Raw genomic sequence first — 13,783 nt, forward strand, 5'->3', positions numbered from 1 at the left:
ACACGGGAAAACGTCACTTTAATAACAGATATTGCGCAATAGCGCACGGAGAACAGAAAACACTAACACAGCAACGTGCAGACTTAGACAACGACGAGCACAGGACACTGCGCGAGCGCACATTAAATAGACAGACCACATTAGCCCCATGTGATTACGAGACGATTCACAGGTGCGACACATTATTCACACAACATAGCCTTCACCACAGAGTTCCGCAGACGCAGACAAAGCACGTGGACAACGTTTACACACGCCCAAAAGGGAGGGGCCAGGGTCCTCAACGTGACAGACGCCCCCTCCAAGGGCACTACCCGTCCCGGGGTGCCAACAGGACCGAGTGCCCCGAACCCACGACGATGGGCGGATCCGACGCGCTCAGTCCTGCGTCTGGGAGGTGACTGCCCTCGGGGAAGCGTCCGCCACGGACCGCCTAGAACACCCTCCCTGGGAACACAGGGGAAAAGACGTTAGACAATGGCACGGTTACAAAAACACAAACAGGCACGCTTACACACATAGACACAAACGGGAAGAGGGGGTTAGGTACACATATGGGTAAACTCACGAACACAGGCACACACACACACATGAAACAGGCGCCAGGCTGCGCGCCAGAAGGAGAGCGATGAGGGGAGTGAGATCGGGAGCCACTGGTGCTGCAGGCGCTGCGGTGGGCGATGCTCCTCCCGCCCTTGCCGCAAACCCTCCACCGGGCGCAGCACGGCTGGCGGACGCGCCAGGTGCAGCGCGGTTGGCCGACGCGCCAGGTGCAGTGCAGTTGGCCGACGCGCCAGGTGCAGCGCGGTTGGTCCCACCCCTCGATCCGCAGATTCTAGCTAACTATAGATCCATTTCTAATCTCCCATTTATCTCTAAAATTTTAGAAAATGCAGTTTCCAATCAGTTAAACCACTATCTCCAATCAAATAGTATCCATGAAAAGTTCCAATCAGGATTTAGACCAAACCACAGCACTAAAACAGCTTTACTCAGGGTAGTGAATGATCTACTAATATCGGCCGATAATGGGCTTGTCTCGTTCCTTATACTGTTAGATCTTAGTGCAGCTTTTGATACTGTAGATCACAACATTTTGCTGGATAGACTAGAAAACACGGTAGGTATTAAAGGAGTTGCGCTCTCCTGGTTTAGATCATATTTAACTGACCGCTTCCAATGTGTAAGTGTTAATAATAAAACCTCTAAATCTGTGCAGGTTAAATATGGTGTCCCACAAGGGACAGTCCTAGGACCACTTCTATTCACACTGTACATGTTACCCTTAGGCGAGATTATGCATAAGCATGACATCAGTTTCCATTCCTACTCAGACGACACTCAGCTATATTTATTGGCAAAACCCGATGATTTAGGCGCAAACAGTAAGACTGAGAAATGTGTGGAAGAGATAAAACATTGGATGGCGTGTAACTTTCTAGCACTAAAACCCGATAAAACAGAATTAATAATAGTTGGGTCTAGGGCTGCGAGAGACAAGATACATAATGTAGCATTATTCTGCCCTCACGAATGCATTTAAGCAAAGCTAGACAGATAGCTAACAGGAATTCCAAGAAAAATTGTGAGCTTTGTGAAAAGAATGATTCGTTCGCATCCTTTGTTCCTCGTTTAATTTTTTCTCTTCATTCTTACTTGTAAAACTGCAAATACAAACCAAATGTATTTTACGACATGTACACATAAGAAATAAACTTTGTTAATCAATAATATTGCATGAGTAAATTAATTAATCAACTACATTCACTCAAAAAAAACCTTGGCTAGCATAGCATTACGAGCTAACAAACACACAAGTACAGTACGAATCGCGGCAAAACAAACGGTGCAAACGCTATCAATAAATGTACATTTTCATTTTAAGCTTCTCCAACTAACATCATCACTTAAGATTTTATTCTAATCTTAATTATCACGAACTTACAGGCATATATCTTCCCACACTCGAATGTAAAAAGGGACAACGAAGGAGTCTACGCACACTGCGTCTTGGCTGAGACATAACTAAAAACAAAAATGGAGGATGAACTGCCACATGGGAATTAAATGCCTGCAGTACCCAAAATGTCCATGGGGGGGGCAATGAATAAACAAATTTGAGTGGGAAACAGAACACTCCCCGTCTGGTGTAATGTAACTATTATACCACTAAATTCAGTCAGTACATTCAGTCAGTAGTAGCTAGAAGCAAAACCACCTCAGAAACAGGTCTAAGGTATACTCTAACAGTCCCTTGTTTGAAGATCTTCACTTCGACCTTGCGTACTTTGCCGTCCTTACTGGGCACAGTTTTCACAATTTGCCCAACAGGCCACTCACTGCGCTTCACCTCATTGTCCTTTAATAAGACAATATCTCCCTCCTGTAAATTGCGTTTTTCGCCCTGCCACTTTTTCCTGGTTTGCAGTGTACACAGGTACTCATGCCTCCATCGCTTCCAGAAAGTTTCTGCTAAGCTCTGGACTTGCCTCCATTGGCTTTTGTAAAGGTCCTTCAAGTCAAAGTCTCCAGGAGGAGATGGAGTAATGCTGGCCTTTTGCGTCAGAAGCATCGAAGGAGAGAGTATTTCTGGCTTCTCAGGGTCTGTAGAGACATCAACTAACGGTCTGGCATTCATTATGGCCATCACTTCTGCTAAAAGTGTGGTCAAGACTTCATGAGAGAGACGAGCAATGTTATCTCTTAACAGCATTCCATCTAGGATGCGTCGAGCGATGCCAATCATCCTCTCCCACGCACCACCCATGTGGGATGAATGAGGAGCGTTGAATGTCCACGTACAGCCTTGACCGTGTAGATAGTTCCTGATTTCTAGATCATCTGTACTGATTTTCAGTTCCTTGCAAGCTCCTATAAAATTTGTGCCTCTGTCGGACCGGAGATGTCTTACAGGCCCTCGGATAGACAGGAACCGTCGCAGGGCATTGATGAAGCTTGAAGTTGACATAGATTCAATAACCTCAAGATGAACTGCTCTGGTGCTTAAACAAGTGAACATCACGGCCCACCTCTTACTCTCAGCACTGTTCCTTCTAGTGTGACGTGATGTGACGCTCCATGGCCCAAACACATCTAACCCTACATAGGTGAATGCCGGATCTATTGTCAACCTGTCCATAGGTAGATCTGACATTTTTTGTTCCTCCGGCTTACCTCTGAGCTTCCTGCAGGTTACACATTTGTGTATGACACTTGAAACCAATCTTTTGCCTCCGATGATCCACAGTCCTGCTGAACGCAGCGCACCTTCAGTCAAATGTCGTCCTTGATGAGCCACTTGTATGTGGTGGTGTCTGACCAATAATGTGGAGACGTAGTGCTTTGCTGGAATAATTAATGGATGTTTTTCCTCGTCTAGAAGATCAGCTGAAGACACCCGACCTCCAACCCTAATCATTCCATCTTTATCTATAACCGGACTTAACTTTCTCAAAGAACTTTGTTTGGGGAGTTCCCGTCCTTCTAACATGCAGGTGATTTCATCTTTGAACTCCTCTTGTTGAACACATTGTACGATGTTGATTTTGGCTTGAGTGAATTCTGCTGAAATGTCTTTTTTCTTACAATAGTGCCATCCTTTGCAAGTGTCTGAACATGCAGAGTGAGAGTAGAACTTTGCAATGTGAATAAGAGTAGCAATGCCTCTCACAAGAGATTTCCATGTAGAAAAGCGGTTGAACCGGTGCGACCCTAGATATTTTCCTGCCACCTTTGTGGCATAAGTAGTTGCCTGTGGTCGAACCTCATTATCCATTTCTGGCTCAATAAGCTCAAAGCAACTTGCATTAAACTCTTCTCCTGTGTCTGTGTGTCTTAGGAAAGATGGTCCAGACAGCCAACTGGTGTGCTGTAGCAGTGCTGCTGGAATAGGTCTGGTTCCATGATCTGCTGGGTTTCGTTCTGTACTCACATAATGCCACTGATCTGGTTGAGTAGATTTCCTGATGCGTATAACTCTGTTTGAGACATATAAGTAGAATCTACGAGATGTGTTGGTGATGTAACCGAGTACCACTCTGCTGTCAGTAAAGAACTTAACTGCACGTAGGTCAACATCCATCTCTTTAGCAATCAACTCTCCCAATTCCACAGCTAAGACAGCAGCGCACAACTCTAAACGTGGGACTGTGTGAGCAGGGCGTGGTGCCAATTTAGATTTGCCGATAATAAAGCCAACATGACTCTGCCCACAATTGTCTACAACTCTAAGATAGGCTACGGCTGCTATGGCCATCATAGATGCGTCTGAGAAAATGTGTATCTCTCTTTTCTGGGTGAGTGATGGTGACACCTGTACATATGGCCTGTGGATGCGGAGTTGCTCAAGATCAGTTAGAGAATCAGTCCATGTCTTCCACTGCGTCTCTTTGTCAATTGGAAGGGGAGCGTCCCAATCACATTGCTCTGCAGAAAGTTCTCTGACTAATGCTTTCCCTTGCATGGTTACGGGAGCAGCAAATCCAAGGGGATCGTACAGGCTATTGACAGTGGACAGAATGCCTCTGCGAGTGAATGGCTTTGCTTCACGTGAAACTTGAAAGGTAAAACTGTCAGTTTCTAAATCCCAGCTCACCCCTAGACTTCGCTGGAGAGGCAGAGGATCTATGCCTAATTCTAGGTCTTTTAAGTCTTTTGCTCTGTCTTCAGTAGGGAAAGCTTCCATAACTTGATGGCAGTTAGATGCTATCTTATGTAATTTGAGATTACATTCTGCAAGCATTTCCCTTGTTTCTCTCAAGAGGCTGATTGCCTCCGCTACAGTGCTTACAGACGTCAGTCCATCATCAACGTAAAAGTTTCTCATGACAAATTGCTTGGCGTCTACTCCATGCTCTCGCTCACCTTGCTCAGCTGAACGTCTTAAGCCATAGATGGCTACTGCTGGCGACGGGCTGTTACCAAAGACATGCACTTTCATTCTGAATTCTGTTATATCTTTGTTGGGATCATTGTCTTTGTGCCAAAGAAACCTCAAGTAGTTTCTATGATCATCCCGCACAACGAAACAATAAAACATCTGCTGCACATCTGCTGAGAGTGCCACCTGATCCCTCCGAAAGCGCAAGAGGACACCTAAGAGCGAGTTATTTAAGTCTGGGCCACTCAGAAGAGTGTCATTTAAGGATATCCCATTGTGCTGAGCACTTGAGTCAAAGACTACTCTTATCTGCCCTGGTTTTTGGGGGTGGTACACACCAAATATAGGGAGATACCAACATTCCTCACCTTGTTTTAGAGTAGGTGCCGGCTCTGCTTGGTCACTATCAAACATCTTCTGCATGAAGGCAAAGAAATGGTCTCTCATGGTTGGCTTCTTCTCAAGTGTGTGTTGTAGAGTACGAAGGCGTTTAAGTGCTTGCTCTTTGTTATTTGGAAGGGGATGACGAGGAGAGCGGAATGGCAGTGGCGCCACCCAGTGGTTCTCATTGTTCATGTACATCTCTTTATCCATGATGTTGAGAAAGATTTTATCTTCAACTGACAATGCAGGCATGTCATCATCAGGGCTTCTTTGGAAGACAGTGTCCCCCAGTTTTTCAGGATGACATCTTGTTTGGTGCAGCTGTGAGGGAACACACAATTTCTCCTTTACCTGAATGTTATTTTTGCAAGGGCTGAGAAAAGAAGAGCGTCCATTCTGTAAGATGTTGGTTTTGAAGATACTGACATCGCTGGGTTTGTGGGCTCCACCCAGACAAACTTCTCCAACAATGACCCAGCCTAAGTCTAGCCGCTGTGCATATGGAGCATTATGGGGACCGTTGTGCTGCTCACGTACTTTATGCAGACTAAGAATGTCCCTTCCTAGCAGGAGGAGAATAGGAGCACTGGGATCAATGTCTGGGATTTTGTCTGCTATGGAGCTAAGGTGAGAGTAGTACTGTGCGACCTCTGGTGTCGGAATCTCAGATCTGTCATCTGGTAGCATGTCACATTCAATTAGAGTTGGAAGCATTACCTGAGTTTTCCCATCAATTGCTTCAATTGTTAAATTGCTTGCTCTGCGTCCTGTAACCTCCATGGTGCCTGAACATGTTTTTAACATGTAAGGGAATGACTCTCCTCGGATGTCAAATAATTCAAAGAACTCAGATTTTGCAAGCGACCGGTTGCTCTGGTCATCCAAGACTGCATACATCCTCTCAGCTTTCTCAGGATGGCTGGAAGGATATACATTTACTAGACAGATTTTGGAACAGGATCTAGGTCTGAAGGACTTACCACAAATCTCTGTGCACTTCGCTGTGACTGGAGGTGCTGCAGTGTCCTCTCTCTCCCCGCCATGCTCTGTCTCAGTTTTGGAGCTTTCTACCAACCAGGGAGGTGGACCAGGATGCAGTGCAGAGGTATGCGAGTCACTGTTACACTCTATGCATCTGACTGATACTTTGCAATTTTTTGCTATGTGATTACTGGAACCACAGCATCTGAAGCAAATGGACTTCTCCTTCAGGTATGCCTTTCGTTCGTCTATGTGCTTATTTCTAAATCCACGGCACTTGGACAATGGATGTGGCTTGTTGTGAATAGGACACTGGTCGTGTGGATTATCTGTTATTCTTTCCTGATTGATGCATTTGGCTACCGGCATGGCTGCTACTTCAGTTTTTCTCACTGTCGCCGGTGACCTTTTGTCATACCTCACAGGTTTCTCTGTCTTCAGAGATGTCGAGTTGGTTGACGTGGAGAATGCAAAACTTGGATCGTTTCTTGTCTTTGCATGGCTGCAGATGAATTGTGTGAAGAAACTGAAGGGTGGAAAGGATACATGATGATCTTCTTTATACCTAGAGCCCTGTGTGATCCATCTTTCCTGTAAACTGTAAGGGAGCTTTTCAACAATAGGATTGACACCTCGAGCTGTGTCCAGATATGCCAGACCAGGTAAACGGCCTCCCAGTTTCGCTGATTCGATCTCCATCAAGACATCTCCAAGCTCTCTCAATCTCTGACCATCCTTATTTGAAATTCTAGGGAATTCTTCGAGTTTCTTTAGCAGGGCATGCTCTATGACTTCGGAACACCCATAACAGTCCTCTAATCTCTGCCACAACATGTTAACACCAGCTGCAGGATTATGAACATGCACTGACCTAATTCTTTTGGCTTGCAGAGATGACTCTGGTCCAAGCCATTTTGTCAAGAGGTCAAGTTCTTCCCTAGCATTTAAGTCTAGATCTCTCATGACACTTTGGAAGGAAGATTTCCATGCCCAGTAATTTTCCGGACGGTCATCAAATTTCAGCAGCCCGGAACACACCATCTCTTTGCGGATGAGATATCTGGTTAGATCACCTGTTTGCGGGTTCTGAAATGCATGGTCAGAGAGGCTGGAAGCATGAGACCGTGTGAGAGGGTAAAAACGCGACCCTTCTGCTTTCAGAATATCACAATTTGTGTTATCTTCTACATGTGGCTTTCTCGCAAGACATGGAGATGCATGGGCTTCTAGTGGCACTGAAGATGTATTTGGCTGAGGATGTTCTACATCCTTAGGAGTCAACTGGGGCAGAACTGAATCTGCTGGTTGCTGCTGAGCGTACTGTGCAAAGGAGTGACTATATACATAGTCATTAGTGCGCTGAACTGGGTCTTGAGTAGTTATCTGAGCTAACCCTTCAACTTGCTCCTCTTCAGCTTCCGCTGCTGATTCATATACAGCTGCCTCGGCTGAGGCTGCAACTGCTGCTCTCTCCAACTGTAGCACATATAAGTTTGCTTCGACATCTGCCTTACGCCTTGCTGCTTCTGCAGTGATCTTCTGCTGTTCTTCCTCTATTTTTGCTTTTTCTTTTAGCATAGCTGCTTCTTCCTTGGCATATGTGAACTGAGCACGAGCTGCCTCCGCTTTAGCTCTTGCTCTAGTAGCTGCCGTGCTGGCTGAACTCCGGCTTGTTCGCCCTGAGGACCTGGAGCCAGAGACCTGTGACCTTGTCTCGAAGGTTTGCTCGGACTCTCTGACTTGTTCCATTTTGAGTATTGAAAATTACTTGTTTAATTCGCTTGATTGCAGTATGCTGACCGTAAGAGTTCCCTTGTCTTCAACCGCAGAAAAAATGCCTTTTTACTATTCTGCCCTCACGAATGCATTTAAGCAAAGCTAGACAGATAGCTAACAGGAATTCCAAGAAAAATTGTGAGCTTTGTGAAAAGAATGATTCGTTCGCATCCTTTGTTCCTCGTTTAATTTTTTCTCTTCATTCTTACTTGTAAAACTGCAAATACAAACCAAATGTATTTTACGACATGTACACATAAGAAATAAACTTTGTTAATCAATAATATTGCATGAGTAAATTAATTAATCAACTACATTCACTCAAAAAAAACCTTGGCTAGCATAGCATTACGAGCTAACAAACACACAAGTACAGTACGAATCGCGGCAAAACAAACGGTGCAAACCCTATCAATAAATGTACATTTTCATTTTAAGCTTCTCCAACTAACATCATCACTTAAGATTTTATTCTAATCTTAATTATCACGAACTTACAGGCATATATCTTCCCACACTCGAATGTAAAAAGGGACAACGAAGGAGTCTACGCACACTGCGTCTTGGCTGAGACATAACTAAAAACAAAAATGGAGGATGAACTGCCACATGGGAATTAAATGCCTGCAGTACCCAAAATGTCCATGGGGGGGGGGCAATGAATAAACAAATTTGAGTGGGAAACAGAACAAGCATTGAATCTACATTCTTTTACTATAACCCCCAGCGCAGAGGTAAAGAACTTGGGCGTCACAATAGACCCAGATCTCTCGTTCGATACACATATTAATAATATAACTAGGGTAGCGTTCTTTCACTGGCACAACATTGCCAAAATTAGAAACATATTAAATATTAGTGATGCAGAAAAACTAATCCATGCATTCATATCCTCTCGTTTAGATTATTGCAACAGTCTCCTAGCTGGATGCTCTGGTAAATCGATAAACAAACTCCAGCTGGTTCTGAACGCAGCAGCACGAGTTTTAACAAAAACTAAAAAGTTTGATCACATTAGTCCCGTACTATCGTCATTACACTGGCTGCCAATTAGATTCCGTATTGACTATAAAATACTTTTACTAACATATAAAACGCTGCATGGCTTAGCTCCAGACTATCTTAGTGAACTTATTGAACAATATAACCCAGCGCGTTCACTTCGCTCGCAGGACGCAGGGTTATTAACTGTTCCTAGGATCAAAAAGATCACAGCAGGTGGAAGAGCCTTTTCTTTTAAAGCTCCACAATTGTGGAATAATCTTCCTGCCTCTATTCGGGACTCAGACACAGTCTCAATGTTTAAAACTCGATTAAAGACTCATCTGTTTAGTTTGGCCTTTGATTAATCTGTTACATAGTTACTACATCTCGTATCTTTTCTCCGAGGTAACATTGCAGTCGGAGCCTACAATACCAGCATCGCTGCTCCGACATGGAATGAAAGCCTGGCGTTCATCAACAGACATTTACAGTGACAATATCAAAACCCAGAACTTTCATTTTTACCTTTACTTAGTCTGATTGTGTGATTTGTGTGTGACTTGTGTATTTGTCTGTATTTTGTGTAATTTGTGTGTTAACGGGCCGCCCAATGGAGGATGGGTTCCCTTTTGAGTCTTGGTTCTCCCGAGGTTTCTTCCTAATCCCCACCATCATAGGGAGTTTTTCCTCGCCACTGTCGCCTTTGGCTTGCTCATTAGGGTTCTGGACCCATAGTATTGTTAACCTTTTAAATCCTGTAAAGCGCTTTGTGACAACATGTGTTGTGAAAAGCGCTATACAAATAAACTTTGATTTGATTTGATTTGTATTGCACTGAGAAATACAGCCTGTCAGAAATGCCAGGCCATGTTGATGTCTGTGAGAAGTAAGTGGCAGGGTTTACATATCTCAAGAATAATACTTTTATTCTAAAATTATTAGTGCCGTCAATTCCAGGTGCCGCGATTAAAAGTCCTCACCAGGATTTTGCTCAGGCTTCCTGGATTGTGTTGATTCCACTAATTTTACCTGGATTGCTAATTAGAAAATCTAGCAAGCTTGAGCAAAATCCTGGTGAGGACTTTTAATTGCGGCACCTGGAATTGACCACTTAAAAATGACTGACCTAGGTTTTAGTGTTTTTGGTTTGAATTTGTTTTTATTTTATAAATTATTGAAACATTTCTCCAATTCCAAAATGAATAATAAATTCGCTATTTTTTGCAATTGTATTTATACCGCTTATAAATCGGGCAAGCATAGCCTGAAGGGTAGCGGGAGGGTCACTGTATCAAATCGAAGTGCCAGGACGTGACTGAAGAACCCGTGATCATGACACCTAACCTGCATCTGCTCCCCTGTGCTCTGTGCACGTGTTTCACTGCTTGGGCGGGTCAAAGGCAGAATGGTTCACTTCACACAAGTGGTCAGTGATATTAAATATCAGAAGCAAAGAAGCTGGTCATTTTTAAGTGGTGTCTGTTTTAGTTTTTTTTTATTCCTTCCCCCAGAGCTGCATTGGTGTTAAAGGAATACACATCTCTGATGTTATTGTAATAACTTGGGCATTAAAATGCAGCACCAGTGAACATAATGTCTACTGCAAAATGTCACAAGCTTTAACATATTGCTGATTACACTAGGTTGTATGAGAGAGACAGAGAGAGGTTGGATGATGGTGATGCAGGGCAGGAGGGAACATCAGTAACAGTGGCAGAGAGCAACACTGAAAGGCAGGACAGGGTTTCAGCATCAGTGGCTGATGATCCATCAACCAGTCATTGCTCAACAGCAGTCTGCCATTGAAGGTTCAGTCCTAATCATATCGCAGAGCTGTACATGTGTTCATTTGCATTTTAAGAGGCCAACCAATAAACTTTTTCTTTCATGAATCAGAAATGTTCTAAACATTATTTACATCATATAAAAGCCCTTTGTCTTTTTGATGTGGATATTTAACTTATTGTATTATTAATATTTCACACAAACACCACAGAGTGGAAGATGGAGCCTGATCTTGACACAGCTGCCAAGATGTATCGAAGGCGCATTTTAAGGAATGCTGAGGAAAAGCCAGATGTAGTTGTGACACTTGATGTACATGCCAGTGAACAGGATCGTGAACGAGAAATGCTTACCTTCTATAAACGACAAAATCTTGATTGGACAAGTCCCTTCAGTGTAAGATTTAAAGGTAACATGGTCTATGTAATTACATTTGACTGACTTTGTTACTATAGAATAATAATGATTATTAAAGCGTTCTGGTCATTACAACCATAAACAGGAGATGCTGCAATGGGGGACGGAGTAACAGGACACTTTTTCTCCCTAATGGACAAGCTGCACTTTGGATTTGACATTGACCTTGGTGAGTAGATGTAATTCCCATAAGATGGAATTTGTGCAGTTTTTCAAAGTAAGGTAAATGTTGCCTGAAAAGGATTTTGCAGACATTATTTCAAATTCAGAATTACGTCCATGTTTGACTGATGTACAGCGCTATTCAATTGGTTGTTTTGGTAAACCACTGATTGTTTCAGACTGTGGGTGATTTGTGCTATTACAGTTTTTTTGGCAGTCATGTTCAGGCAATTAATTATATTCACTGAATCCACATTGCTATTAAACAATTTTGTGTGACTTTTTATCTAGGTTTTAAAATGTCTCCTAACCTCTAACCCCCAGATAGCTGTGGAAAAACACTTCTATTCAATGGAGAAGATAATCACAAGGTTCCTTCAACATCAAAAGCACTTGTAGATGGTGACCTGTTTAGAGTTGTGGGAAGAATGATTGGCCACACATTTATTCATGGAGGTCCACTCTTCTCAGGGCTGAGCCCATCTCTCCTTCCCCTTCTAAGTGGCAGTAACAAAGATGCTCCTATTTTGGAGTTGAAACACTGCCCTGATATAGATGTGGCTAATATTGTGACTCTAAAGAATTTACATTATCTTAAAGCAGAAATTGAAAAAACCTGTTGGCGGTTTTGTCTCACAAATTATAATTTTACAGCTGGAAAGCCAGAGTGAGCTGAGCCCACAGGAAAAAGAGGATATAAACAGCCTGGCCTTAAGCTGGGATTTTGCCCCATGCTGTATCTTTACAGGTATGTTGTATTGATTAACTGAAACGCGAGACTTGTACACTATACGGTCACAGGCCAAACTTTATTCATATTTTATTTGAATACATTTTTTGTTGCTGCTCTCTTAACATGGGTAGCATGGGTAGTTCTTAATGTTTAATGGGTAGTTCTTTTTTGAACCATGTAACGTGCGAAGCATATGCGTGTTATGTGCGTCAGAAGCATAGTGGATGCTGTACGATACAGAGTGGGGAAAAAAAAACGCTGATTGCCGTGTGCCCATTTTGCCCCATGCTGTATCTTTACAGAATAAATCCATAGTTGTCTACACCTGGCTCGTGTTTGCCTGCTCCTTGGATCATCTCGATACTGAGTCTGCTACACCAGTCCGGGTTGATAACGGGAGGGCAGTCCGAGTAACAGGCGAATACGGGCATGACAATGACAAGGGATATGAGAACAGACAAGGAATCAAAACCAACAACACACCACGGTCAGGTACACAGATCAACAGCAGACTGTCAACAACCAAATCAAACAAAATACCAGACAAAGGACAAGGGAGACTCAGGGGCTTAAATACAATGACATTAAACAAGGGGCAGGTGACGGTAATAACAAGGGGCGTGGGAACTAACGAGGTAATCACAGAGACAAACGAGCGGGGCGGGGTAAACAGGTACGGAACACAGACACGAGGGGTTCGGAGTGACAGCTAACGGAGGGGGACACGGTCATACGTGACAGCTATTATATTCACTTATATGGTATAAGCACACTCATATGGTAACTATACCTGATAAAATTGCTAATGAGTGAAGCAACAAAGTAGGTGTAAGAAAGCAAATAATACCGGATTAGTTTATGGTTTCCATCAATGTGCCACATGCAATTTGGAGCAGGAACTGAGTTTGATCTCCGATGAAGAGTTTGGTTGGCCAAGGCTCGAAGTTCAGTGCCCTCTGGATCCACTCTTCTCAATGACTCTCGCACTCTAGTAACTTTGGAAAACCATGCAAATGATTAGTGTAATACATGACATTTAATGTTGCTGTAACAAAGGCGATATGAAATGTGGCAGTAAACATTTTTCAAACAAACATACTTTGTCCTCTTGCTTGGAGTAAGGCTCTCATCATGCGATATCCTGACTGTGGGTGAGCCTGGTGAAGTTGTAAAACCAAATTATCCAGCTCTGCATTACTTATGTTAGAGTACAATGTTGCTACTCTGGAATACAAAAAGAAAGATATTGGATTCAAGTTAAATTTCAAATAAGTAGTGTGAAATAAATATTGATTATATTCCAGAGGTGTCAATTCCAGGTTCAGAAAGTAAAAGTCCTCACCAGGATTTTGCTCAATCAACACAATCCAGGAAGCCTGAGCAAAATCCTGGTGAGGACTTTTACTTTCTGAACCTGGAATTGACACTTCTGTTATATTCATGTGTGATTCATGTTAATCATGTCAATGCAGATACTATAGCGCAGTCTGTGTGAAAAGTACTGCTCGCACTGCTTAGTAATGAACTATGACCATATTGAAGATGTTTTATCTGTAAGACTGAAGTTTTCTGTGCAGCAGCAGAATTAGAGATAATGTTGTTTAGCCGTTTCTATGCACCCAAGGTTGAATCCCAGGGAAACTGATAACTGCTCCTGGGAAGCAGGCATCCTTAGTTTTTTC

General features: G+C 43.1%; 1 long non-coding RNA gene across 1 annotated transcript; it reads right to left on the minus strand.

The window, feature by feature from the left end:
* Positions 1 to 12,430: 12,430 nt before the first annotated feature.
* On the minus strand, positions 12,431 to 13,320 carry LOC143517678 (uncharacterized). The gene is made up of 3 exons (XR_013132015.1): positions 13,201 to 13,320; positions 12,949 to 13,096; positions 12,431 to 12,470 (listed from the first exon to the last, which is right to left on the minus strand). It is a non-coding gene; the product is annotated as an uncharacterized LOC143517678 (long non-coding RNA).
* Positions 13,321 to 13,783: the final 463 nt, after the last annotated feature.

Source organism: Brachyhypopomus gauderio, chromosome 6 (assembly GCF_052324685.1).
Source record: "Brachyhypopomus gauderio isolate BG-103 chromosome 6, BGAUD_0.2, whole genome shotgun sequence".
NCBI classification, from domain to species: domain Eukaryota; kingdom Metazoa; phylum Chordata; class Actinopteri; order Gymnotiformes; family Hypopomidae; genus Brachyhypopomus; species Brachyhypopomus gauderio.